Source organism: Opisthocomus hoazin, chromosome 6 (genome assembly GCF_030867145.1).
Source record: "Opisthocomus hoazin isolate bOpiHoa1 chromosome 6, bOpiHoa1.hap1, whole genome shotgun sequence".
In the NCBI taxonomy this organism is placed as follows: Eukaryota; Metazoa; Chordata; class Aves; order Opisthocomiformes; family Opisthocomidae; genus Opisthocomus; species Opisthocomus hoazin.
Genome location: NC_134419.1, coordinates 63056799 through 63084046, shown reverse-complemented (window position 1 = coordinate 63084046; position 27248 = coordinate 63056799). Strand labels below are relative to the sequence as shown.

General features: G+C 39.2%; 1 long non-coding RNA gene across 1 annotated transcript; it reads right to left on the bottom strand.

Annotated features, from left to right (window-relative positions):
* Nucleotides 1-13795: 13795 nt before the first annotated feature.
* LOC142361617 (uncharacterized) lies at nucleotides 13796-26450 on the bottom strand. The gene is made up of 3 exons (XR_012764261.1): nucleotides 26394-26450; nucleotides 14559-14688; nucleotides 13796-13951 (listed from the first exon to the last, which is right to left on the bottom strand). It is a non-coding gene; the product is annotated as an uncharacterized LOC142361617 (long non-coding RNA).
* Between the last annotated feature and the right edge of the window lie 798 nt (nucleotides 26451-27248).

The following is a 27248-nucleotide window of genomic DNA, read 5'->3' as shown; positions in this document are numbered from 1 at the left end:
AGGTCTTTCTTATAAAAGAATGTCTTTAAGTTTTCATTGCTTCCTCATAACTGCAATATCTTTCAATAGCACAGGATATGATCTGTGGGACTGCAATTCTCATATGTAAGACAAAGGGAGCCACGATATGGGATGCTGGAGTGAAGTGTCTAAGCTACATGCACAAGGCCACAGAAGTCATGACAAAATTTGGTTCTTGTTGGTGGGAGCACCATGGCTACTTCTGGACCAAGTGGCCTATCAATAATAGATTAATGGTCTTGAGCTTCCACACCATACTAGCAGCTGTATTATATAGCATGCTTGAATTCTCAAGGAAACAAGATCTGATTCTGGGTAGAATTACTATGTGGGCATAGAGATGCTTGGTTCCAAGGTATTAGGGCAGGTACATCACTAACAAGGATGTATCTCAGATCCTAAGAAATCAGCGAAGTTCTATGCTGGAAAATTTTTCATTTCTTTTCAAAGATTAACACGTTAACATTTGTGGCAAACTGAATGGCTGAAATCCTATTCTCACTTCAGAGAATTATAAAACTCCCCGTAAGTATGCCAGAAAATACTGGGGACAAGTACCAAGTTGTACATTCTGCAAAAGAAAGTACTGACACCTCATACCTGTTGTTAAGGCTTCGAGTGATTTTTGAGTAAACAGCTGAAGTGACTCAACATTCACAGAACAGAAGACAGAGCATGTGAACAAGGTTTATGTCTCCTTTTGGCTAGAAAGCCATGTGGCCTTACAAAGGACATTTATTCTGTCTGGTGCTCACTTCTTCATCTATAATCCCAAAATAAGATTTTCTTAATTGCTTTTGTCTACCTAAAGTATCAGCTCTTCATGGCATGCAACATCTCATACTAAGCAATTGCACAGTCTCCAGCAGGATAGAAACAGTGTCAGACAGGCCTCTCAGGCAATGAGGTCCTGAAAATTTACATTCAGCTTTAAGCATGTAGAGGTATGGATTTAAAAAAATCAATTAAAATGTAGGATTTAAACAGTTATGCATATATACTCCATATATTTTTCATAGCATTATTGCTTTCTGAATTTGTAATAAACTTAAAATAACGCCCTCTTATGCATATTTGATGTGAAACAATACCTCTAATAGAATAGTTGAAATGAACTGTGGCAAGTCCCTTTTAGGTATTTTTTCATTTTGCAAAGTTACCAGATGTTGCAAACTACAGATTAGGTTCATTTAGATGAGAAGATCTTACATCTCAAGGTAAAAATAAACAGCCCTAAAGTTTAGGGAAAAGGAGGACAGATGTTTTAATTTGTTTATTTCAATTTCTGTCTTAGTGGTTCAGATAACTAAAGCATTCAGGTTCCAAGGCTGAACTTTAATCTGGGGTTCTTTTTTAAGATTCCTGGCATCTCTGGGAGGGATCTCCACAAAGAAACCTTGCTGATTCTTCAAGGACAGCTTCAAGAAGTCAGAGTTCTTAAATATTGGCGACAGTATTCTGTGATGAAGAAACATAAGGCCCTGCTTATGATCCAAGTTCCTCTTTTTTTTATGATCTGCTCCTGTAGCAAGACCTCATTGTCAGCCCCTTCTCTGGAACAGCTGGTGTCAGGAAACACTTTCCCTGTCTTCCCTTTTATGCTGGCTTGTCAAATTCCAGTTTTCACAGCTAGGTTGGCAAGGTAGCACCTTGGTCCTGATGATAATGAAGGAAGTGAGATAAAGGTTCATGAAGAAGCCCAAGAAAATCTCAGATATCTTTTATGACGTATCATGTCAAAGCTCTGTTCATATGATGTTAGAGGAACCTGTCACAAAGCACTAAACCTCAGCAGGCTTTGATGTAACTTCAGACATTGTCCTGGCACAAAAGTTTACAGTGAAATAGGACTTCCTTGCAGCAATTATTCTCTGCTTTGTAGGAACAACACCCCAAAAAGACTCCTGAGAGTGAGTTGATGATTGTGTTGCCTTTTTCCTGTTAAAGTCAGTCTTACAATTTTAAAGTTTTTAATAATAATTTAGTATAGTTTGCTTGCATGGAAGCTTCTCATTATGAGCTAATTGTTTCAAAGAGTTGCTGAAAGTGCTTAAATGTTAAATACATGCTACTGTAAGCAAATACGCACAAGTCTTTCAGTACAGATGTTTGAGAAATGGTAGGCTGTCTGCTCATGGTAGCAGTACGCAAAGGACATGAAGTGCGATTTAATAATAAATATGATCACAACTACATGGATGCTAATCCACAATGGTTTTTTTTAATTTTCAATTAAATGCATAAGGCTGCAATAACCCTAATAGTTTTTGTAAGGCCAAGTTCACTGCAGGCACCAGTAATTCCTGGCTTTCCATTCACCTCTCTCTGCAGCTTTCCTACCCACTCCCTCGCTCCTGGGCAGGGCCTCCCAGCTCTGAGACCCACTCACAACCTTGTTTTCTTCTGTCAGCTAGTGCTTTGCATGTTTTCAGTCTTTGTGCACACACCTTTCTTTTTTTTCCTTTCTGTTGTTATTTGTTTGGGGGATAATAATTTTGGTGTCAAGATCTCTGAAACTCTGTAAGGCAGAGTAGCGAGGTCGGCTAGGAAGGCATTAAGGGTGCCATCTGTTACAGGCAACTGCAGAAATACTAAAGCTGAGATTCTGCCAAATACATGGCAAAAGCTCCATTGTCCTCTCTTTGGCCTTTTTTTGTTGTTTTTCCTGGTACGCGTCCCTAAATCAATAGCATACTGTTGATTGATTCCTAGAATATTCCCTGGTATTGACTGGCTAGGACATTCAGCAGATCCTGCATTACAGAGAGACAGATGTTATTACATTGTTAATCTGGCCTTAGAAACTTTAAGAACTAGTATTTTTTACTTTCCTATTTTCACTTTTTATTCTTGTGGTTTTCAGTGCTACCTTGTTTACAGCCAGTTTTCTTTGGCAATCTGGTATCTGAATACCATATGGTTTTATTTATGGTGGATACATTTGCTAGTATTTAAATATGTAGCACAACATAGTACTTTGTGATCATTAAGGCATCTGGGGGAGAGATCTCTACAGTACCGAGCTCAAAACACAGGTAAAAGGCAGACCCTTATACCTGTACATATTACCATTACAGCAAAAACAATCAACTGCTAAATGAGTGTCACATTTTCCTCATTAAATTAAATAGATGGGATTTCTGATCTTAAAACATTGAACACAAGATTGAAACAGAACTAATTGCTGTAGTTCAAGTCTACTGCTGATTTATATCACAAAGTTCCAAGATAGTAGATAGATTATTTCTTATCCATACTTCTTCCCTCACAAAGTCTCTCAGCTTTTTATTATACTGAATTGGAGCTAAAAAGATTCTTCTGATCTGGTTCCAAGAGTGAATTAGAAGAGCAGCTCTGCACAGACAAGCAAAACCTGACATCCAGTCTCCCTTAGCTAAATTTTTCTGTACTTCTACGTTTTAACCATTATCATTCATTTATTGTAACTTCCTGTGGCTTTTGATATACCCAGAGCTTCTTAGCTTGTCTCCACAGATTTCTCATGACCCTCTACTTCTGTTCACAGCTGTTCCCCTCCCCCTTTCTGTTGTTATACTTTTGCTTTTCATGGTGAACCACCCACAAACTATGTCAGAAGCTCAAAATAAGAAATGGAGTTTGCCAAATCAGCAAGTGCCTTGAAAAATATCATTGAAAAATACTATGCTGCTAGGGCAACGAGCAAGAAAAAAGTTTCTTCCTTGTCCAAATTACACTTCTTAGGCTCCTTGCCTAAGTTTGCATGCACTAGTTTTCTCTATTTAACAGTTGTATTGAAGTACACCTTGATTAAATATCCCTTCAGTTAACTCTCTCCGGTGTCCCTAGAAGGTGAGAAGGAACTGCGATGACTTATTCCTATGTTTGATGATTCGTCTGCTGTAAACAGGGTATGCCAGGATATTTACAACGACAAACCAGCTTGTTTATTTTCAGTTGAGAATCATAGAATCCTAGGTTGGAAAAGACCTCTAAGATCATCAAGTCCAACCATCCACCCAACACCACCATTCCTACTAAACCATATCCTGAAGTGCCACATCTACATGTTTTTTAAACACCTCCAGGGATGGTGACTCAACCAGCTCTCTGGGCAGCCTATTCCAATGTCTGACCACTCTTTCAGGATAGAATTTTTTCCTAATATCCAATCTAAATCTCACCTGAAGCAATTTGAGGCCATTTCCCCTTGTCCTTTCACTACTTGGGAGAAGAGACCAACACCTGCCTCACTACAACCGCCTTTCAGGTAGTTATAGAGAGCAATAAGGTCCCTCCTCAGCCTCCTCATCTCCAGACTAAACAGTCCCAGTTCCTTCAGTCGCTCCTCGTAAGACTTGTTGTCTAGACCCCTCACCAACCTCGTTGCCCTTCTCTGGGCACGCTCCAGCAACTCAATGTCTTTCTTGTAGTGAGGGGCCCAAAACTGAACACAGTACTCGAGGTGCGGCCTCACCAGTGCCAAGTACAGGGGCACGATCACCTCCCTACTCCTGCTGGCCATACTACTCCTTATACAAGCCAGGATGCTGTTGGCCTTCTTGGCCACCTGGGCACCCTGCTGGCTCATGTTCAGCTGGCTGTCGACCAACACCTCAAGGTCCTTTTCTGCTGGGCAGCCTTCCAGCCACTCCTCCCCACGCCTGCAGTGTTGCATGGGGTTGTTGTGACCGAAGTGCAGGCCTTGTTGAACTTCATACAGTTGGCCTTGGCCCATCAACCCAGTCTGTCCAGATCCCTCTACAGAGCCTTCCTACCCTCAAGCAGATCAACACTCCCGCCCAACTTGGTGTCATCTGCAAGCTTACTGAGGGAGCACTCAATGCCCTCATCCAGATCATTGATAAAGATGTTAAACAGGACTGGACCCAAAACTGAGCCCTGGGGAACACCACTTGTGGCTGGCCGCCAGCTGGATTTAACTCCATTCACCACCACACTCTGCACTCGGCCATTCAGCCGGTTCTTTATCCAGTGAAGAGTACACCCATCCAAACCATGGGCAGCTAGTTTCTCCAGGAGGATACTGTGGGGAACAGCGTCAAAGGCCTTGCTAAAGTCCAGGTAGATGACATCCACAGCTTTTCCCTCATCCGCTAGGTGGGCCACCTGGTCATAGAAGGAGATGAGGTTGGTCAAACAGGACTTGCCTTTCATGAACCCAGGCTGGCTGGGCCTGAACCCCTGGTTGTCCTTCACACGTCCGGTGAGCGCACTCAGGATGAATAGCTCCATAATCTTGCCCAGCACCGAGGTCAGGCTGACAGGCCTGTACTTCCCAAGATTCTCCTTCCAGTCCTTCCTGTAGATGGGTGTTACACTGGCGATCCTCCAGTCATCTGGGACCTCCCCTGTCCCAGGACTGCTGACAGATGATGGGGAGTGGCTTGGCCAGCTCCTTTGCCAGTTCCTTTGGCACTCTTGGGTGGATCCCATCCGGCTCCATAGACTTGCAAGTGTCCAGGTGGCATAGCAGGTCATTAACTGCTTCCTCCTGGATTAAGGGAAGTTGCAGAATGTCTGAGCAATCTTTTGCAAGCAGAGCTTTACCCACCACCATGGCACAGGGACTCCTTTTTTTTTATTTTATTTGAAAATACCAGTGTTCAAGGCAGACTTTGAATGGCAGAGCTGAATCAGAAAGGCCAGCGATTTTCTCCCCATGGGCCTTGCTCCATTAGGAAACTGTGAGAGTAGACGAAGATTTCAGTGCCTGCAGAACTGAACCCTTAAAGCTTTTTATCATTTTATAGAAACACTGTTGAAGTTAAAGAAAATATTCTCTAATCATTAGCTTACTTCACCAACGTGATCTGCCACAAGAGGGCAGAGGTTTATGTCACTCAACTTCATCTGCTGTCATATAAGAATGTCAGGGATCTTCAGTGGGGAAATTTATCATGGTTTAAATACCAGGGTGAAAAATGAAATTCCATTAACTATTTTTAAATGGCTTTAGGCTAAAAAGCCAAACGCAGCAGCACAACTCTGTCATCTCTGCTGCAATGAATACAGCTGCCATAGTTTGTTTATAAGGCATTAATTACTATGCAGTTCTTCAAAATGGGGGCTATATAGAAAAATAATGTGTATGGAGCAAGGCTTTGTTAGTTTGAAAAACCCGTCAAGCCAAGATACTGAAACTTTTATGTAAACAGGGTAAATCGTTTCACTGCAATAAATGAGTAGATTTTGGATTAGGAGGGTGTTAGGAATCCAGAACTATTATGTTAATTTTATGGCAAGTCACACTTAAGGTGTGAACTACTTCATGGCTCTTTTCTCTTTGTTTTAACTTTTTTTTTTTTAAACATAGAAATAGACCTAGAATGGTCTAAAATTATCTGCATTTGATTAGCAAATGCCTCATCGCAAAATAAACTTTGTTAAGACACTTAGCAAGCTGTACTCAGTACTTCACACATGTATGCTCCCCTTAATTATCTCTTACACTTTACTGGAAAAAGAATGACTGGAGTTTCCATCCCTAAATCAGCAAAAAGATGAAAAAACCTTTATCTGAAACTTGAAACTAGTCTTAAGTGATGCTCCAGAGTTTTTGTCAGTAAGGAGTTTGAAAAACACTGGTTTAACCATACAGTTTAGCTGGCAAAAATGAGTGAATCTACTACTAAAAGCATAAATAGGCCTTTTTTTAGACGAGACAGTATTAGAAACAATGGGTATGTGATGCTCTGATCTGCTGTCATTACAACACACTGCTGGCTGGTGGCTGATTGGGTAGTACAGAAACTCAAATCAATACTACAACATTTTATACTTATATTTTGCACTGGTACAATGGCTTTGATGAAAAATGAGGAAATTATAAAATCAAGCTCACTGTTTTCACACCAGGGTAATTTCCATTGCATACACTGACTTTCACCGCATCAAAACTTGTTATAAATGAAAGTTGATGGAACTATGACTTAATGATTTGTAGGTTTAGATCCTCCCCCCCATTTTCTACTGTTGCTTCATGAAAGGCCAAAATAATGCTGCATATTTTCTCAACATAGCAGCTTGTATACCTTGGTTATAATTGTATTCAAGTTTAAAAAAAAGTTTTCCATAGTTTATCAGCTGATTTAACTACTGAAATGAAACTTTCAATACTGATAAGTGATGCGTTTGTCATTAACACATATTGCTTAAAAAGAGCAGGAATTTCCCTTCCCTCTTACAGATACTGCAGCTGTAAAGCAAGAGCAGTTCTTGCCTGTCTCAGTTTTTTTACAAAGCATCAGCTTAGTAAAAGCCTACACTACAGAGGCAAGCAAGAGAGTAAAAGTTAATGTTCTTTGCAATTTAGTTAAGGCATATTCTAACAAAGCACAGATTTCTGTATCCTTAGATTGCTACCACATCCTTTTTCCAATGCCTCCTTAAAGATACCATTAGACAGAATTGGTGGGAGGAGATACAGCACACATCCCTGCACATTTGCAAGCTCACAAAACTGATGGTGATGATTGTAACTATCAAGGACAGCATGAAGGTGATATTTAAAAAATTCCATTATGATAACTGAGTTAGCACATTACTCTGTCAAAAATGAAAATATACCCATAAGAGGGGGAAAAAACCAACAGCCTTTTCTCTACCTTAAAAAATTTGGAAAACAATCAGAAAAAGACCACATTTTTCTTCTTAGGTAAGCAGATTTCATTTTCCAGAAGCTGGAATATGTCAACTTCAAAAGATTTTAGGTGAGAATTCTGTCACAGAATTCCATGGCCACTTACTATTCATCTTGGCCTTCAGATTATACCTTGGAATCTCTTGTCCTCGACCACTGATAAAATGGCTCCAAAAAGTACTCTCCATTAAAGCTACTGGGGACTTTAAAAAAAATGGGGGTTTGTGCTTTTATGATTGGAAAACAGGCTAGTCTGCCATCTGGGAATCTGGATACCCCACAGTTCCTGGCTCTGTGATTGCCCACGGGCTACCAAGGAGCCAGTGAGGTCAGATGAGCTGTTGGGAAACTAACCAGAAATTTATCAGAAACCTGTCTAGTTTCATTCAAAGGACTAGTCACAATTACCACATTTCCATTTTTTTCCTGACAAACCAATAAAATGTTCCATCAGAAATTTTCCAGCCAGGCCCAGCCACAATTAACTTATGACAGCACTAACATGGTTAATGTGGCAGGGACAGCAATCAAAGGACTGGTTTAAGCTTACTCTCCCATTGTCAGACTAGGCCTTGGACAACTGTTACTACCACATCAGCTGTGATTATCACAATTGATATCTGACTGATTTCCAGCACTCGCAAGATTGCTAGTACCTGAAAGACCTTTTTTTTTTGAACAATAAATGTAGTAATAAACAGTGATGAAACAGTTTCCTTAAAGCGAGGGATGAAAAGAAAGAGACAAAGTATTTCCAGCTTAGGCAGCAGCAAAACCTTAGGTGACTGGTTCTAGGAGGATGATCCAAGGAGTCACAGTTAGTTACCCAGGTTCCCCTCAGTAGTAAATACAGACAGACAAGAAACTCAGTAGTGTGGGCTACAAAAACCCTTCTGTGAGTGGGAGGGATACCCAGTTCCAGCCAATAAACCGCTCTGAGCATAGCAATGAGGCTAAAGCCCCACCAAATATACCCAGTGACAGTGTGGCATGTTAAGGATCTCCATGCATGTGGGCTCTACAGACTGGAAAAGTTTTCTGAAGACAGGCACTTAATTAGTCAGGACTCAATTTTTCAGGAACTTGGCTGGCTGATGATACCTGTCTTTTTCAAAACAACTCACCAATTATTCTAATCTGCTCAAAAGCATACGAACTGTGGTTTTGTTCTTAGCTTATGCAAATTCAAATCTACGCCTCCTACTTCCCAAGTGTACATCCTAGCCACCAGAGAGTGGGAAAGCTACTTATAGCAATCATGAAAATCAGGCCCAGTATATGTTAGTTTTGGATTAGAATACATCAGGAACTCTATTTGCATAGTTTCCAAAAATAAAACCGTACAATAGACACCTTAAGCTCTTCAGTCAGTCTTTTTCCGATGTCAGGAGATGGCACATTTTGCTGAGTTAAAATCAATTGTAAATTCCCACAGATTTCAACTGAGACAGATTATCACTGCAAAACAGTAATACCAAAGACAAAGAAATGAAATAATGTATTTTCCTTTTATTGGATTAATTTGTGCTTTGTTCATATCTTTAAATGTCATTTTTATATCCAGAAGGTCAGTTATCATTCTTGTAACCTTTAAATAAGACAGCTGTGAAGGGGACTGATAAAAAAAGCTGTCATTTTAATGAAGTTTCCATTCTCAATTGTTTTTCTCCAAGAATCTTGCACTTGCATAATACCTTACAGCCAGGCATGACTCCTAGCCATTAGTTCTGCCAAGTATAGAAGATATCCATAACCCTTCACAACAATGTAAAAGACAACTTTCTGCTGAATAAAGTCTGACAATTTTATTAATCTTTTTGCTGCTTAATATGCCTTTATATTAGACATGACTACTCACGCTACTCTCTTCAGACTTTCCAATTTCTTTGGACCATTTTCAAAAATCTAAATTGGAATATTCCTTCCCCAAAGATTTAACATCAGCGAAGCTGTAAACAGCAAAGAAGAAACTGAAAGGATTGGCCTGTTGCAAATTTAGGACACACCAATTAGAACAACACAGTAAATTATGGAAGAAAGTGCTGAAAAGAAATTAAACTGTTCTGAAGCAGTTATTTAAATGAGAGTCAAATGAAATTCACAAGATGAAGTAGGACAAAATCATTGCTGTGAAAGGAGAAAAATGTGATTAGCAGAGGTACATCTGTGGTTAGCCTACATTCACATTTTTGAAAATATTTAAGTGACATTGGCAATTAGTGGTATGGTAAGAAAATCACAAGTGGTTCAGTTAAAGAAACTAAGGAAGCTATTACCCTTTCTCTGAGATGCAGTAAATAACAGTGTGACTGCCCCTCATTGGTTTCACTGCAAAGTGAAATGGGTTCGCTTAAACTTTGGGCAAACCTGTTCAAATTTCCTTTGAAAGGATATGGAAAACTAATAGTTCATTACTGAATCTTAGCTGAGCCAACCATAATTCCCAGCCAAAGGAGTGAGAAGTTCTAAAACTGTTACACTTGTATCATTTCTGTTCATCAAGCAATACCCTAAACTCCTGTTTAGAAAAAGACCTTGGGATGTCTATATCACACAGAGAAAAATTATGTAGAGGTATCTGAAGTAGCCCTTAAAAGCTCACCTTTTTACTGGAAGCTGCATGTTACATATAGGCTCTGAAATCTCACAGATAACCTGGGTCTACAATGGCTGTGATCTTCCTTCTGCACGTGGGTCTACAGTTGACCAGTATGAGCTGAAGACTGGTCAGAGTTGGTTGAGGCTGTACGTGTCAGAGAACATTCTCCTACAGTACTTCTGGATAGCTCTCTCCATTTGCTGCTTCTACTGCAGTCCTGAACTGCAATACAAAACCCCTCCCCTTTTAGGATACAACCCAAAAAACCAAAAACATGCAGACACCAATTGAACCCTGTGTAAATGTGCCATGGGCTTTGGACCAGACAGGTGGTATTCCTTCAATCTTAGAACTATGTGATTCCAAACTGATATCCAAGATGTACAATTAACAGATATTGCTGTGGGAAAACTTCCTGTGTCATGGCTGTCTCTGTCTCACTAGAACTAACTAGGCCAGTTATACAATTAGCTCATTGGAAAATATGTAGCTCAAGTAGTGTTAGAGAACTCAGATCGGTATTATGACACACGTAAATGTCAGAACTTTCAAGTAATAAATTGAATTAGTAAAGTGTCTTATAAAATATTATCCACTGCAGAGCTTCCCTTTAAGGGAAGTGGTGATTTTAGACATAGTTTGCTGTATCACAGTAAACTGAAACAGTTGAAATTATTTAATTTTGAGAAGATTCTTTCAAAGCTTCTAAGTCCAGGCACTTGCAAGTTCTGACCTGATACAATTTTCATCCTTTCTTGTCATGCCTTTAGTTACACTGAAAGGACCGTATTTTTACTCTTCTATGTTGCATGAATTTTAACAATGAATTTCAGGGTTGTTCAACCTGTTGTACTAAACCGTGCTTTTTTATCTGATGCACTGAACTGTTTCAATAATTGCTCCTTTGCGAGGCACTGTGAAAACTGTATATTAATTAGCACAACTCATACATTTCACCAAGGACATTGGTTTTTCCATTTGTGGTAGCATGATCAATGTCCTCAAGCAAACAACATTTAAATGCAGAATAAAATTAAGGCAAAATAAACTATTTAATTCTGTACTGTTCTGTGTAATAGCATAGAAACCAATAGAACTAGAACAATAATTAAGAAACATTTATAAGATTTTTCAGACTTGATCTTACCAAACTTATGTGAACACCTTCAAAGGAAAAAGTATCTAATGTGTTAATTTAAGTTCACTACACGCAAAAGAATTTACCTTTTGTAGCTAGAATATATTTCATTCAAAAGGTACAATTAGAAATAATACAAGAACAAGGTATCAATGGCTAGCACACCGAGCATTTTAGAGAACATTGAGACGATTCCAAGTAGTTTCCACTTTCAAGGATTTTTAGAGTAAAAATTAACCAGAAATATGATCTGATCAATAATTTTCAAACTTACATAAACACAGGTTCTTGCCTCATAACAAAAAAACATTGATGTTCAGAATACTACTCTTTTTAAATATCTGATGAAGGGCGAAGTTTGAGATTGCACTACAACTCCAGTTATAAATCCTTAATTTACAAGACTTTCCCTTGAATACCTGGGAAATGCAGATCTATTACAGCTTTTAGTTATGGGTGTTAGGAGTCTGTGCTGCAATACTATGATCTAATGTTTTTTAAAGAATCAATCATAATGCTATAGACCAACAGTGAAAATAATTTTACCAAGAGCAGAACATAGTTGGGACATCCCATGAAGCATTAAAAGATGATAATTACGTGGCAAATGTCACAGAGAGACAATAAAAGCAAGACATAAGAGATTTCACCCATCACTGAATTAATTAAAAAATGCCACAAAACCAATGAATAGTTCCTACAACTACTATACAGTACAGTTCAGAGGGTTATGTTTCAGCAGCATATGTACTTGTTACCCTCATTATAAATCTCCTTGTAAGGATGTGACCTTCATTTAAGGTTACTATACTTGTGTTCCTAATTACAGAAAATCACATTTTCATTCACAGTGTAATATGATCTTTTAGCTTTCTAGATGTTATTCCAAGCAAAGAGAAAAATTTAGTGATAGTGCCTGAACTCTGATGGTAGTTGAGGCCACAGTATCCCTAATTTTACAAATAAAGATATACAGGACTGAGTTTATCAAAGCAAAATTCACCATGAATGAATAAACTGGGACCATATCTCTATTGTCCTGCAAGATTTAAGAATATTTTACTTCTCTGCAAAGTCAGTGTGACACACCATCAAAAGACAAGTTTTAATATTCCACAGGGCATCTGTGATTTTAGACTATGCCCGGCAGTAGAGACTCAGGCTCAGTGAACTATGTTACTGCATTTAGAGTATACTTAAGTATACACATACTAGCATGTGTTTTAAAAACAGCATAATCACGATTGTGTGCCACTTCACTCTGTGCACTTAGCTTAGCTGGGGACAGTATATTATAATTGTGCCTTCTTCCTGGAATATAAATTATATTTTAAGGGACTTCTACCACCTATTATTACTGGTTCAGAACAAGCACAGATACATCTACACAGCCTTGCATTATGTTGTGTAGCTCATCCAAAATTACTCATCTACACATTGCCAAGAAAGAAGCTTTCAACTGACCACCAGAAACCCCAATGTGGAATGCTGCTTTACAGAACTGAAATAAAATACAATTGAATAGAAACCATCAGAACCCCTCAGTGACATCCCTCCTCTTGCCCCCCAAAAACCATCCCACCCAGAAACCAAAAAACCAGAAACTACAAAAACAGCAACAAAACCCAAACCACAACAGGACATCATATTCTAGAGAAGAAAATGATGGGAACAAAAGCTGGCTAATACATTACCTCACACTTGGGCTTTCTGCACATTCTCTGAACAAACGTGATTTCTGCTATAGTATTATACTTATTATAGAATCTGTAATACTCGGACAACTCAGTCTGTATTCAAAACTTGTTGTGCCTCTTGCTCCAAGAATTCTAGCCACTTATTCCTGTAATGTTCAGCTCTCTTACAGAAAACAAAAGTTACTGAATTATCCCATCTACTTTGACAGTGCTTTGTCAGCCCAGACTCATTATCGAAAGTCCACAGACCTGGTGTGGGTGCCCATGAAGGATCTGGGGCAAGGATCCTGGGTCTGTCTAAACTCTATATAGGAAAAGACCCTGAGTAATCTCAGTCATCCCACTCTCCTGATCTTTGACTAGACCAACCTCTAGCACAAAGCTGCCTGAAAATTATTCCCTAATCTCACCACCAGCTGAGGATTGCCAGAACAGTTATATCTCCAACAACGCTTCGCAAAACTTTGGTCAGCCAAGGATACGACCTGTTAGTTCAGCTCTCCATTTCTTCTCTGCTGCCAGAACAATTCAGAAGGTACAGATCAATCCTGTTTTCTTGGAGCTGGTTTCTTCTAGGAATGCTTCCAGGAATGATAAGAAAACTGTTAAACCAGTGGGAGATTCTGTTAAACCAGTGGGAGATGGATGGAAAGCAAATTGTTAGTCCTGTAATTTCCATATTACCTGTAGTCCCCTGTTTTGGAAGAGCAAGTGGCCAGAGTTTTCATCCAGCATCTCAACTTCCTATTTAATCTTCTTTGATTTAGTTAAAAGTGATCAGGGAAAAAAACATACGTGAACTCTCTTCTCTCCTTCCAGCATCTTTTTTCTTCCCTTCCAGGCGAAAAGCCCACCTGCAGCAAATAAAGTGGAATTTATTATTGTTTTGCTCCAAAAAATGCTCCCCAATGAAAGTGCAAATGGGATTAAATAAATTGTTTCAGATTAACTATAACGTTCATAAATAATCTAAACCCAGCTCTGTATAAAATGTGACATTACTTTTACCATTTGTATAACATAGTCCTTGGTGTTTTCATTCAGAAAGGTTAACAGCATATGTAAGATGAGATTTAAGTCTCAAAATAGTGACAAATGCTATCATCATGCTCTTAAATGAATGTGGTAGACAATGCTGAGATAAGAGTGTTCGTGCCTCTTTGCATTTCCCCACTTCAACCAAAGCATTTACAATCACAAATTCTACTCTTCCCCTCATCATGTTTAGGCTTCTTCTATGATTACAATTGTATAAACAAAGGTAAGCTTTCAATGTGAAAACATTTTTACAGCAGTTACAGCATTGCATTCATTAGAAACACATGCTCACACTAGAAAGTAAAACCAAAATAAATTTATTTGCATTTTCCTTGTGGAAAACCAAGATTGTGTTTATCAATTTCTTTAATGAAGTTGTTGTCATTTTCTCCATTGAGTCAGATAGCTAATTGCCATTTCTACCTTTAAAAATCTTCCCATACATCCTTAAGTAATCTGCCCAGAGACAAGGTATCATACGTAAACAGGTGGAGAAAGTCATTTAATTGTCATCTCTCGATCTCTGTATGAAAAGCAAAGCACATTGGCATCTCTAGAGAAAAAAAGAAAATAAGGACATTGGAATCAAATTTGGCTTAGTTTCCTTTGTGCACACAAAAGTATAGCATGCTTCATAAAATACAAACAGGGCTATGGAAACAGCAAGTGCCTGCTTTTTTAGGAATTTAATGTAACAAAACTCAGCATAAAACCTTATGGAAGAGGAAGGTGATATTTAAGCAAAAGGGATTCTGCTCATTCACACTTATTCTCTTGGATTTCGCTCACTCACATTCTTCTATTTCCATACTTGAAAGCAGAAAGATGTGTGTATCGCTGGTCTGGTGAAGACCCCTTGTATGAGCATGGAGGACAAGTGATGGCTGGTATCAAGACCTTGCTACACCTCCTAGGCTTCTCTTCATTGCTGACAATGAACTGGGTTTTGGACTGGCTTTTTAACCCTTTTGCAAAGTCAAACAATTACAGCATAGTCTTTTGCCTTGGAATGTTGCTTACGTCAACCTCTATCATTCTGAGGCCAGATTATGGTCCACAGTTACCGTTTCCTTGTTTTGGGTATCTGTATGGGTACAGTCTGTCTTCCTGTTCGGATAACAAGGGGGAAGTGCTTATGCAACGGGCTGTAACTATCTTGCCGTCTTTCTGTTCTCAGAGTGAAGGTTACCCGCCAAAAATTCATCTGTGCTGTGGCTCTACTGCAACACAAGCCTTCTAGTCTTGCTGCAAAAACCCAAATTCCTCAGTGTTTACTGGTTTCAGTGCTATCGGTCAGCTCCTAGTTTATTGCACAGGCCTTTTGTTTTTTTAACCTTTACTCTATATTGTTTCATGTGATGCTTTCAAACTCAGACATTTAATTCATACTAAATGCTTCAGTCCTAATATTAGTTACAAAACTCTCTGCTTGGCTGCTTTAACTAAACAGGTGATAATAATTTTCAAAAACTTGAATCTCATTCTACGTAGTTTTCAAACACAGATAGGTATTCAGATGGAAAAGGCATAATCTTCATCTTAACAGACACCTTCACAGCATGTGTGCAGTAGTTACCTTGCTCCAAGTGCACATCAGAACCCAAACCTGACTGCCTTTAGAATTGAATAGACAAAAAGACACATTTCTCTGAGTCAACTTCATGCAGTCACATTAAATGTCACATGGTTCCCTGATGCCTTTTCTCAGACTATGGAAGGAAAGAGCGAACAAGCAAAAAGGGTCAGCATACAGAAGCACTCCCCAGGAGAGAATGACAGAATATTCTGCTCTGTGTGAAATCTGAGCTGCTGCTAACTGGTAGGAGAGAAGTATTCTCCTAGTGAATCTCCTAATGAAGTTACTTAAAGATATGATCAACCAGCTTCCTGACTTAAAAAAACCACCACCACTTTAGGCAGTTAGCTAGTGTTGTGGACAAAAATTTGCTGATTTCAATGGTTTTGCAGGCCTAAATAATTCAGAATCTGAAACATAGTGCCACTTATACCTAAATGCTGCCCCATTTACATTAGTGTCCAGGGCCAAGGCAATAGAACAACATAAGAATTTATTAAGAATTTCAATTTTAAAATTTAGATTTCTCCAAACTGGTTTAATATTGTAGGTTAGAGCTCTTTATCTTTGGTGTAACATTTAGGAATCTTGGGACTGATGTTAATTTCTTCTAGCTGTATCAATTGTCCATATGCATGTTTGATTGATTGTATGGAGAAAAAACACTAAAAGACAGCATATCAGGTCAAACACTGCATATGAATCTGTAACAAGGTATTAGCCACTGATTACTTCCTGGGAATTTCTTGTTCACTACCACAGAACAAATGAAATGGAAACCATTATGTGTGCATATTTCATAGAAGACCATATATACGCACACAGGAAATATCTATCTATCTATCTTGTGCAAAGAAAATCTCAGCAATGAAATAACCAAACAGCAATATTATATGCATCATATGGTCCTGCACCTAAGTTCCTCTTCAGAAGGGTGCTTGGGGAGAAAGGGAACGTGATTTCTCTTCATTTCCTGTTCCTTTAAGGTCTAATACACAGTGCTGTGGATGGCAGAGACTGCTGCAGGGTGCTTCATCCCTCATGATGCTTATGCTTTTTCATAATTGTCAAGGATGCCTCGGGCTCAGTATAGGCACCTCTTCATCTATTTGTGTGAATCTAAATAAATACATAGATCTCACAAGTCTGCGACTTTCCACTCTCCTGAGAGTTTCTCCCTGTTGTTCTTCGTGAAATGTGAATTCTTGTAAGCCGTAATTCAGAATTATTTTGCCTGTGTGCATTTGTTTGCATTCTACAGCAGTATGTCAATTTAGCTTAGTTCTGAAGATCTCACCGCTTTAGAGATCATGGGATGTTATAAAGAGTATTATTTACACAGTGTCTCCATTGCCTGTTTTGGCCTACATCCTCTGAGGTAATGAGGGAAGTTAAAAAGAATGGAATCAGAGTATAGTGCCTCTGGTTTTCTCTATCTACATATCATTTCCTATGGAGAAACTATTGAAACCAAGTTCCTCCAAAGCTTTTTATGCCTCTACAGAAATACAGAAAACCCAAGGATGTGATATTTTCCTAAGTAAAACATGCATTTTTTTTCTTTCAATCTATTTTAAAAGACACACAGATGTTCAAATGATGAGAGGGATCCTGACAACTTGCTCTGTGGTGCTCAGAGAAGCAAAATCCTGTTGCAAAGCATATTTCATCACAGCCCTTAAGATAATTCTCTATCCTATGAATCTGCCCAATATGACAGGGTAAAAAAAACTCTGAAATGAACATTGTAGAAGGAAGGGTTATCATTAGGCTATCTCTGCCACCACCAGGAAGATCTACTTTACTCAAAGGCACTGGAGGATCATGGGAGAAAACAGGAGATGCACCATTCCTTAGTGCTCCTGTAATACAGTGCCACGGTGTGGGTCTGCAGCACAGATTGCCTCCTCTGAGTTAACTGCATTGAAACGAGGCATCGCACACAGAAGACTTAATGGTGGCTCAGTGTTGAAAATGAGAGTGGTTGCAAAATTTGCACACATTTCCTTCTGTTTCATTGACAGTTCATTGTTATTCAACTATCAGTCTCCCACAAGCCTTACTGGTACATTTACTGGTTCCGAAGTTTCAGACTAGTTCAGTGCAATGAATCTGTTGCACATCTAACATGTTTACAGAATAGGAAAATAGTATAGAACCGTAGAATGCTTTTGGGTGAAAGGCACCTTTAGAGGTCACGTAGACCTACCCCCCTGCAGTGAGCAGGGACATGTTAAACCAGACCAGGTTCCTCAGAGCCCCATCCACTCTGGCCTTGAATGTTTCCAGGGATGGGGCCTCCACTAGCTTCTGGGCAACCTGTTCCAGTGTTTCACCACCCTTATAGTAAAAAATTTCTTCCTCATATCTAGTCTACATCTACCCTCTCTCAGTTCAAAGCCATTGCTCCTTGTCTTGTCGCATCAAGTCCTGTTGAAAATATTTTCCCCATCTGGACATTAGCCGGCAATGTGCGCTGGCAGCCCAGAGGGCCAACGGTGTCCTGGGCTGCATCAAGACAAGCACGGCCAGCAGGTCGAGAGAGGTGATTCTGCCCCTCTACTCTGCTCTGGTGAGACCTCACCTGAGTACTGCGTTCAGCTCTGGAGCCCTCAGCACAAGAAGGACATGGAACTGTTGGAGCGGGTCCAAAGGAGGGCTACAAAAATGATCCGAGGGCTGGAGCACCTCTCCTATGAGGACAGGCTGAGAGAGTTGGGCTTGTTCAGCCTGCAGAAGAGAAGGCTGCGGGGAGACCTGATTGCAGCCTTTCAGGACTTAAAGGGAGCCTATAGGAAAGATGGGGACAATCTTTTTAGTAGAGACAGCAGTGACAGGACGAGGGGTAATGGTTTTAAACTAAAACAGGGTAGGTTTAGGCTGGATATAAGGAAGAAATTCTTTACAATGAAGGTGGTGAAACACTGGAACAGGTTGCTCAGAGAGGTAGTGGAGGCCCCATCCCTGGAAACAATCAGGACCAGGTTGGACAGGGCTCTGAGCAACCTGATCTAGTTAGCGGTGTCCCTGCTCACTGCGGGGGGGTTGGACTAGATGACCTCTAGGGGTTCCTTCCAACCCCAAACTTTCTATGATTCTATGATTCTATGATCTTTACTATAGGCCCCTTCATGTACTGGAAGGCTGCTAGAAGGTCTCCCTGCAGCCTTCTCTTCTCCAGGCTGAACAGCCCCAACTCTCTCAGCCTTTCCTTGTAGGAGAGGTGCTCCAGCCCTTGGAGCAGACCTCTACTGAGACATTAAACACTGAATGAAAAATAAGAACAATTCACTTTCTGTAGAATTATACAGCAATGAGAAGAGCTTAAATACAAGCATAAAAAGCTTAGGACATCGTTCAATAGAAATTAATATCTATTATCAGCTTAGATAATGAAATTTGTTTTCTGTTTAATTTTAATATAGGTCAAGTAAATGAACTAGATAAGATAATTAAAATGTGTGGCAGTTTACTTAAAGGAAAAAAAACACATAACAAAAATTAAAATGCAGGCAGCCTGTGGTTTTGAAGTTGGATATTTCATAATGATTGCCTTTCTTTTGGGGGCACATGCCCATGAGTATCACCTTAGTGTTGCACAGTAAGGCCTAGAGCAATAAATGAAAAGAAAAATCAGTGTAGGAAGAGACTGCAGCTAATAAATATTTGATCAGATACACAAATTCACACAGTTTGGTAATGCCTTGAGGAATTTGCCATCATTTATTCACTCCTGCAATGTAAAAGTGTAGTATAATGTTTCTTAAGAAACAGCAAGCCAATAAACAGCTATTAATCTTTTCAATCAATTATTTTCCAGAAGTAGATACATCTGAAATACTATTGGACTTTTATTTGTGAAAAAAAGAAAAAAAATACAGAGGTGCTCCTGCAGTGTAGAAGCTGTGGAGTTGTTCAAGATTTTTGGAAGAATTATAAAGTTTTAATATGGGAATAAAAGATGTTTTTAACAATTAAATTGCTTTGCAGAAAAAAACAAATCAATCCTAAAGTAGAAAATATCAGCTGTCTGGAACAGAAATACCTCTGGACACTGTTATCTTGATTATTTGAATATTAAATACCACTTTAACAAAACACACATGAATAGCACCCATTGAACTCAGGAGTAGGTGCAAGAGTAATATCACTCACAATCAGATTGTACACCACAAAATATATCTTTCATAGCTATCTTCACAACACTGTGGAGTACCAAGATATTTCTGTGGTGACAAAGTCTTTTTTACAGTTTCTGTGCTACTGTAGGTCAGATAGTGTTCCTGCATACCTTACCTTGCTGCAAGGTAGTGATCACACTGTATTGTATGGGCCTGATAAGAGACAAATGTACTATTTAGATTGGTCTTAAGAAAAAGAACAACTCAGTGTTTGTGATACAGCACACATCATTATGGTGCTACTGAAAGATGGTGAAAAAACCTGTAGAAGTTAGGCAGCAAGGTGAGCTTAAAGAAAGAATTTTCTATTACTGTTTTATTGGAAGTGGAAGGAAAAGACTTGTTCTTTAGTACTTAGGATGGGTTAGAACTTCTGACATCTCATTACCAAATGCAGCAATTGGGGGAATCGAGGGAGTCTTGACTTTTAATGTGGATTTTTCTGTATGCCTTTAAAGATGTTCAGTAGTTACACATACGGGGATATTTATTATCCATACCATGTCACCCTTCAACCTTGTAGTTATTCCTTTATGGAGGGCTTTAAAGAGGAAAGATCTTTCTTTTTAGTCATTCTAAAATGTAATCATGAACTTAAATTCATTCCAGTCTGGATAAACTCATCTTAAATTGAGCATGAACAGCACATAAAAAACATTCATCATCTTCACATTTCTGAACAGTACACATTTCAGCCTATGAACCATGTATAGTCCATGTCTGCAGGAAGCAATATGGCAAATGCTCCACTTCTGCAAAACTAAAATTGCTGTACATACCTGGACTTCTCTTTACAAATCAGATAACACTGGGAAATCCTAAATGGTGTTAGGAAGAACTTACTGCATGAATTATTGTACATACTAGAGAGTTTTCATACATTTCAAATTATGGTTTGTGCTATTCAATCCTAGTTACATGACATTTTTTAGGTAAAAGAATTCTTAACATTTTCTCCATAGGGTCTTAGTCACTGAAGCTGTCGGGCAGAGTACTGTAGTTTGTAATTTATAGTCTGTGAAATTACATTAATACATAGAGTCCCACACTGAATTACATGCATTTTTTTTTGCAACTTGCACCTCTGTCAAAACAAGCATTAGCACAAGGGACCTTAAATTTTTTTTTGTTTCATTGTATGGAGGGCAAGTGTTTTAGGGATTAATAATAACAAAAGCAAAGTGCAGTTTAAAGTTTTTCTGCTTCTGCTAAACTTGCACTAAAAAAACTTCCGTCTACCCATGATGGAATAAAACCCCCACAAATCTGGTTCTATTGATTATCATGCACAAAGGTAAGGAATAATTAATGTAGATGAAACATTCTTACTGTGCAAGCTTCTGAGACTAATTCTCACACATGCCTGTAGATATTTATGTTGGTCTGCTTGGGATGCAGGTAACAAATGATACATTCAAAACTATTTTTCCTTTGTTTTAAATACAAAGTCTTCATATTGTGTCTGGGATCAAAATTGTTGCAATCATATTCCATGTAAACTTTGTTTGGCTTCATGAATTTGGAGGAGTCCACAATTTTTGATAGGCAAGTATTACGCTAAGGAATCTGACTTGATCAGTAACCTCAAGTATAAAGAGGAATAATTCAATGTTTGAAATGTACAGCAATTTTAGTTTTGCAGAAGCTGAGCAAAAAGGGAGTCAATTTTGACTGTATAGTATGTTATCAACTCTGTGAATATTTTATACAAATAATATATATATGCACCTTTAATTTTCCTAAAAGTATAAATTGCAGTAATAAATACCTTGTCACATGTTGAAGTTTAATTCCTAAATTTCTCAGAACTACAGGAAAGATACTGGCAGAGACTTTTCAGATAATTCTGTGAGTGAAGAACTCAGCTGCCATTGAAATTCGATATCTACTATGTACTCCTTTTAATCCCAGTGAAGGTTCCTTCAGAACTAACTGTGTATATCAGCACTTTTTACACAGAGACAAAATCAATATGATAGTTTGAATACCCATGCAAAACATGGTCCTACAAGTTAATATTTAGCAGTACAAGGGTACAAGTACCCATGGAGGCCATGCAAAAGAATCTTTTAAGGAAATACTACACAAAAGGGGTAAAAGCTTTGAACTTCATGTAAAAGATGGCATTGTAATTAAGCCATAGATGTGCCTTGTATGAACCATAACAACATGATTATTTAGAGTGGAGATGCTTTCACCTGAATATGGATGGTGCAAATTTTTCTGTGCTTATACACAAAGAAATCAGTCGAGTTGTCTTTTGAAATTAACACTTTTACAAGACAAAAATTAAACAGGTGATAGGAGGTGGCACAACAAATGGATTGAGCACTTTTTAAAGGTTAGTAGCAGTCTCAGGGCCTAAAAATACTCTTTAAAAAGTCACTGTACATGATGTGCAATTAGATGGATGAAATTCTGCATAATACGGCATATGTCAGAGACAAGATTCCCTGCAGAGCTGCTTTGACTGCAGAACATAATAGATGTGACCTTTAGGGTTGTAAAGACAGTAGTACAGTTAAAAATCATACATTTTCAAGTATTTCAAAAAAGTCCTAAACACTCCAAAATACAAAGACGTGTTGTCCAAATTGCCAATCAAATTTAGTCCAGAAAAAAACCAAGAACTAAACTCACCTTTGTGAGCTTTGTCTTGCAAGGTCCCTAGGGCCCTGCATCTAGCTTTTAAATAGAACAGGGCAAGACAATCCAATACTTTCTTGTGATTGAGCTTTATTTTAATAATGTCTTTCATTGTGGCTTGCTGGAACTCAAAAAAGCACCAGATAATATAAGAAAGAAGTAATTGCTATCCTGCAAAATTCTTTATCTGTTCGCTGCACTTGAGCAAAGGCCACCAATAATGTGGCTTTAAATTGACATAAACTATTGTACAAATATTAAGCTAACTCACTGCTTTCATTTACCCATCTGCTAACCTGGCAGGTCTGCAGAGTGAAAATAGTTCTTTGATTGAGAATACTCAGTACCAACTTGTCAGATAAGGGTTTTGTAGTATTTGATCACAGACATTTCTCTGATTTGTTTCCAAGGAATTTCTTTGTATTAGTAACAGCAGTGCTTACACAACTTGGTGAAAAACCCATAGTGACAGGAGTGACTCGCTATGGAGGATGAAAGCCCACTGAAGCGGATTACAGCCCTTCCACTGATTTTAACAGGTTTTGGATCAGATGTCTAGGGAGGGAAAAACATGATGGCACTGACTGCAAATGTGATAGTGAACAGGGACTGCCTTAGAACCAGACACTGCAGACAACAAAAGAGCAATTGCAGCTGAGACTCTCAACCTGAATCACAGACAGAATCACAGAATCACAGAATGGTAGGGGTTGGAAGGGACCTCTGTAGTCCAACCCTCCTGCCGAAGCAGGGTCACCTACAGCAGGCTGCACAGGACCTTGTCCAGGCGGGTCTTGAATATCTCCAGAGAAGGAGACTCCACAACCTCCCTGGGCAGCCTGTTCCAGTGCTCCGTCACCCTCAGAGGGAAGAAGTTCTTCCTCATGTTCAGACGGAACTTCCTATGCTTCAGTTTGTGCCCATTGCCCCTTGTCCTGTCGCTGGGCACCACTGAAAAGAGCTTGGCCCCATCCTCCTGACACCCACCCTTCAGATATTTATAAGCATTTATTAGGTCCCCTCGCAGACTTCTCTTCTTCAGGCTGAACAAGCCCAGCTCCCTCAGCCTCTCCTTGTAGGAGAGATGTTCCAGTCCCCTCACCATCCTTGTAGCCCTCCGCTGGACTCTCTCCAGTAGCTCCTCATCTTTCTTGAGGTGGGGAGCCCAGAACTGGACAGAGTACTCCAGATGAGGCCTCACTAGGGCAGTGGAGAGGGGAAGGAGAACCTCCCTCGTCCTGCTGGCCACACTCCTCCTAATGCACCCCAGGATACCACTGGCCTTCTTGGCAGCCAGGGCACACTGCTGGCTCATGGTTAACCTGTCGTCCACCAGGACACCCAGGTCCCTCTCCACAGAGCTGCTCTCCAGCAGGTCCACCCCAAGCCTGTACTGGTGCATGGGGTTGTTCCTCCCCAGGTGCAGGACCCTGCATTTGCCCGTGTTGAACCTCATCAGGTTGCTCTCTGCCCAACTTTCCAGCCTGTCCAGGTCACGCTGAATGGCAGCACAGCCTTCTGGTGTATCTACCACTCCTCCCAGTTTGGTGTCATCAGCAAACTTGCTGAGGGTACATTCTAACTCTTCATCCAGGTCATTGATGAAGAAGTTAAACAAGGCTGGGCCCAGTACTGACCCCTGGGTAACACCACTAGTTACCGACCTCCAACTAGACTCAGCGCCACTGATGACAACCCTCTGAGTTCTGTCATTCAGCCAGTTCTCAATCCACCTCACTGACCACTCGTCCAGCCCACAATTCCTGAGCTTGCCTAGGAGGATGTTATGGGAGACCGTGTTGAAATCCTTGCTGAAGTCTAGGTAGACAAGAAGATAAGCTGTAAGACTTACTGTGTAAGGCTGGAGGGTTGATAGGAAGATACTGCAGTTTTCAGAACCATGTAGTACTAATGAATTAGTTATATGAGTGGAGAATATCAAATTCTGTTTCAAATCAGTTTTGATTTGCTATCCTGTATGGTCTTAATTGCATAATGAACAAAACGGAACATATCAAACATGATTTCTACGGTTACTGTCAGACTATGAGAGTTCCTTTTGCATTGTTTCATTTATTCTTGGCATCAGAGTGGGTTGATAATTATTTGAACTACACTAACAAATAAAGTTCACTGCCTTTCCCACCTTACTAATGAGATGTGAACGAACAGTGAAAAGGATTGCCATGAAATGAACACATTCATCATCTGTCTACCCAATGTGGCACTCAGTAAAGGCAGTGGAAAGCAAAGGTTAAACTACAGGATCTGAGGAACTTTGAAAAACGCATTAACATCTTCTCTGCTTCAGCTTCTGCAAAGGCACCATTCTCTCAAAAAAAGCATGTTAAAACAAAAGAAGTGTCAAGACATGGAAGGTATGTTTTGCCTGAGGGCAAGTGCCATCTGGCACTCACATTTAGAGTGAGTGTGAAGCAGTTAGAGAGTTTTGGAAGTGAATGCTGTAACAGGCAAAATTGTAATGCATTTCAAGAGAAAGTCTATGAGTGAGAGACTTTAGATTTTTTTTGTTTTAAACACTGTGTACACTTTTTAAAAAGTTAATTCATGATTTTCAAATATCACTGCACATCTGTGCTTCAGTGCATTGTTTCATAAGCCCTGGTCTCTTTCACTGTCTTGGTGACCTATCAGTACTAGGAATCTCCTTCACCTTCAGAGGTTTCTGAACTCATCTGAACTTTCAGTAATTGAAACGTCTTTGAAGATGACATCATGATGGGGAGAGGATAGGTGTTCCACATTGTGAAAGATTGCCTAGCAGTGAAAATATGGAAACTTTGCTGTTGATAGTGGAACTGGTGTGAAGCAGGAAGCTTAAGTTTGTGGGTCACAGTCTTGTCAGGTACCGTACAAACAGTTGGAGACTGCCTCAGGCAGCTAGGAAGGCACTAAATAATCAATGTTATGAAGTAAGGAGGCAAAAGTAATACAACCTCAGTTTCATTTCGATATGCATAGCATTTCAAATACTCAGCTGTTTTGATTTTACGTGGTTTTGTTGAATTGAAAATTCAAAATATAAAATGCAAAAGTGTGGATATAAAATCTTGAGTATCTTAAATGAGAACAATCCAGTGTTACAATTTTTTAAAAGGTTGGTTATGGAACAGCTATATTATTTTCCACAAATGCTCTAGAATTTCCCAATACTGTACAGTTAATAAACTGCAAATCTCAAAGTTCAAGATTCTTACTTAAAGCATTTCTGTTTCACACAAGACTATTTGAGGACCATTAGCACAGCCTCAGATTTTTATCTTTTCTTGCTATTCATTAGTTGCTAGCAAACTCTATTCTGGCACTGGTTGCTGCTTAGCAGCATATCTATAGTGTTAGATATGTTGACTTCATCTAGTTGAGTTCATAGTGAAGGATGGAAGCTCAAGTAAATATGCAACTTTGAAATTTCTAACATCTTTTCCACTGGGGCAGAAGCATCATTTATCTTTAAATTATACGCATAACATACAAATCAGCTTCCCCATCCCATACTTCTCTCAAAAACTACAAACATCTTGTATTTCAATAGTGCCCAGGAATATACTAAACCTTATCCTAGATGCAGCATCCAGAGATGCCACGTTTCCACTCTCCTCTTTCCCCTTGTAGGAACCATCAAACAGAAGAGACACTGGAGTACCATAATTTGAGGGGGGGGGGGGCCAAGAAAATGCCTGTCTGCTTCTAGTTACCTGCTGACTTCCTAGTAAACTGTGAGGACACCTGAGAAAACTACAGACAATATCTACTTGCGACTCCAATTTTGGTGGCCCATACCCTTGTTCTTGGTATGCATCACATCTACCTCTGTGGTATGATATAAAGGCATACCTGGTAAGGAAATGCTTCCTTTCGAGATTCTTCATCTGAGTTCACGTCATTTGCAGTATTCTACCATCTGGAGCTGCAAAATCAGTAGAATGATACAGATCTTCCTCATTTTTTTTTCCTTCTACACATTATTTTCTTTGCTACTGCATATAGAGATATACAGATAAAATCATCCTTAAGCAAAGACAATCCTGTATATCCTATCGTACAAATAAACACAGGTCTTGCACTTGTATTTTATATGAAGCAGAGAGTTCAGAAGGACTAAGACTATTTCAAAGAAACTCACAAAAACTTTAAGCAGAAAGGATTACCTGTGCACAAGGACTGATATGGACATAAATTAAACGGAGATTTTTCTCTCTTGCTTACAAGAGCTATTGGAATTGTATTCCTCAAGACACTGATAAAACCCAGGAAATTACTTTGATATCCTGACCCCTTCTTTCTATTACTTTTGTCTTATTTTCCCAGAAGTCTGCTGGGAGAATCACCCATGTATCATGCCTCTTCAGCTTCTCTGCCTCGTCTCCCTTTAATATCCTGGGTCCTGCTATGTTATCACAAAAATGTAGTGAAGGTGCTAGTCATCTGCCTAATGGGCCCTACTGCCAAAAGATGACTTTCAGCTTTGGAACAGAAAAAAAATTAAAGTGACCATATCTGTTTGTTCCTGGCTACAAACAAATTCCAAAGGGAATAATAAGTATAAAACTTTGGTGTCAGGAAATGTTTGGTTCCAATTATCATCAATATTCTCTATAGAAAACTATTAAGAAAAAAAGTTGTTTTCTCAGTCTTTTAAATCACACTGACTCTGTAATACCATTGTTTAAATTAATTTAAATTAATATG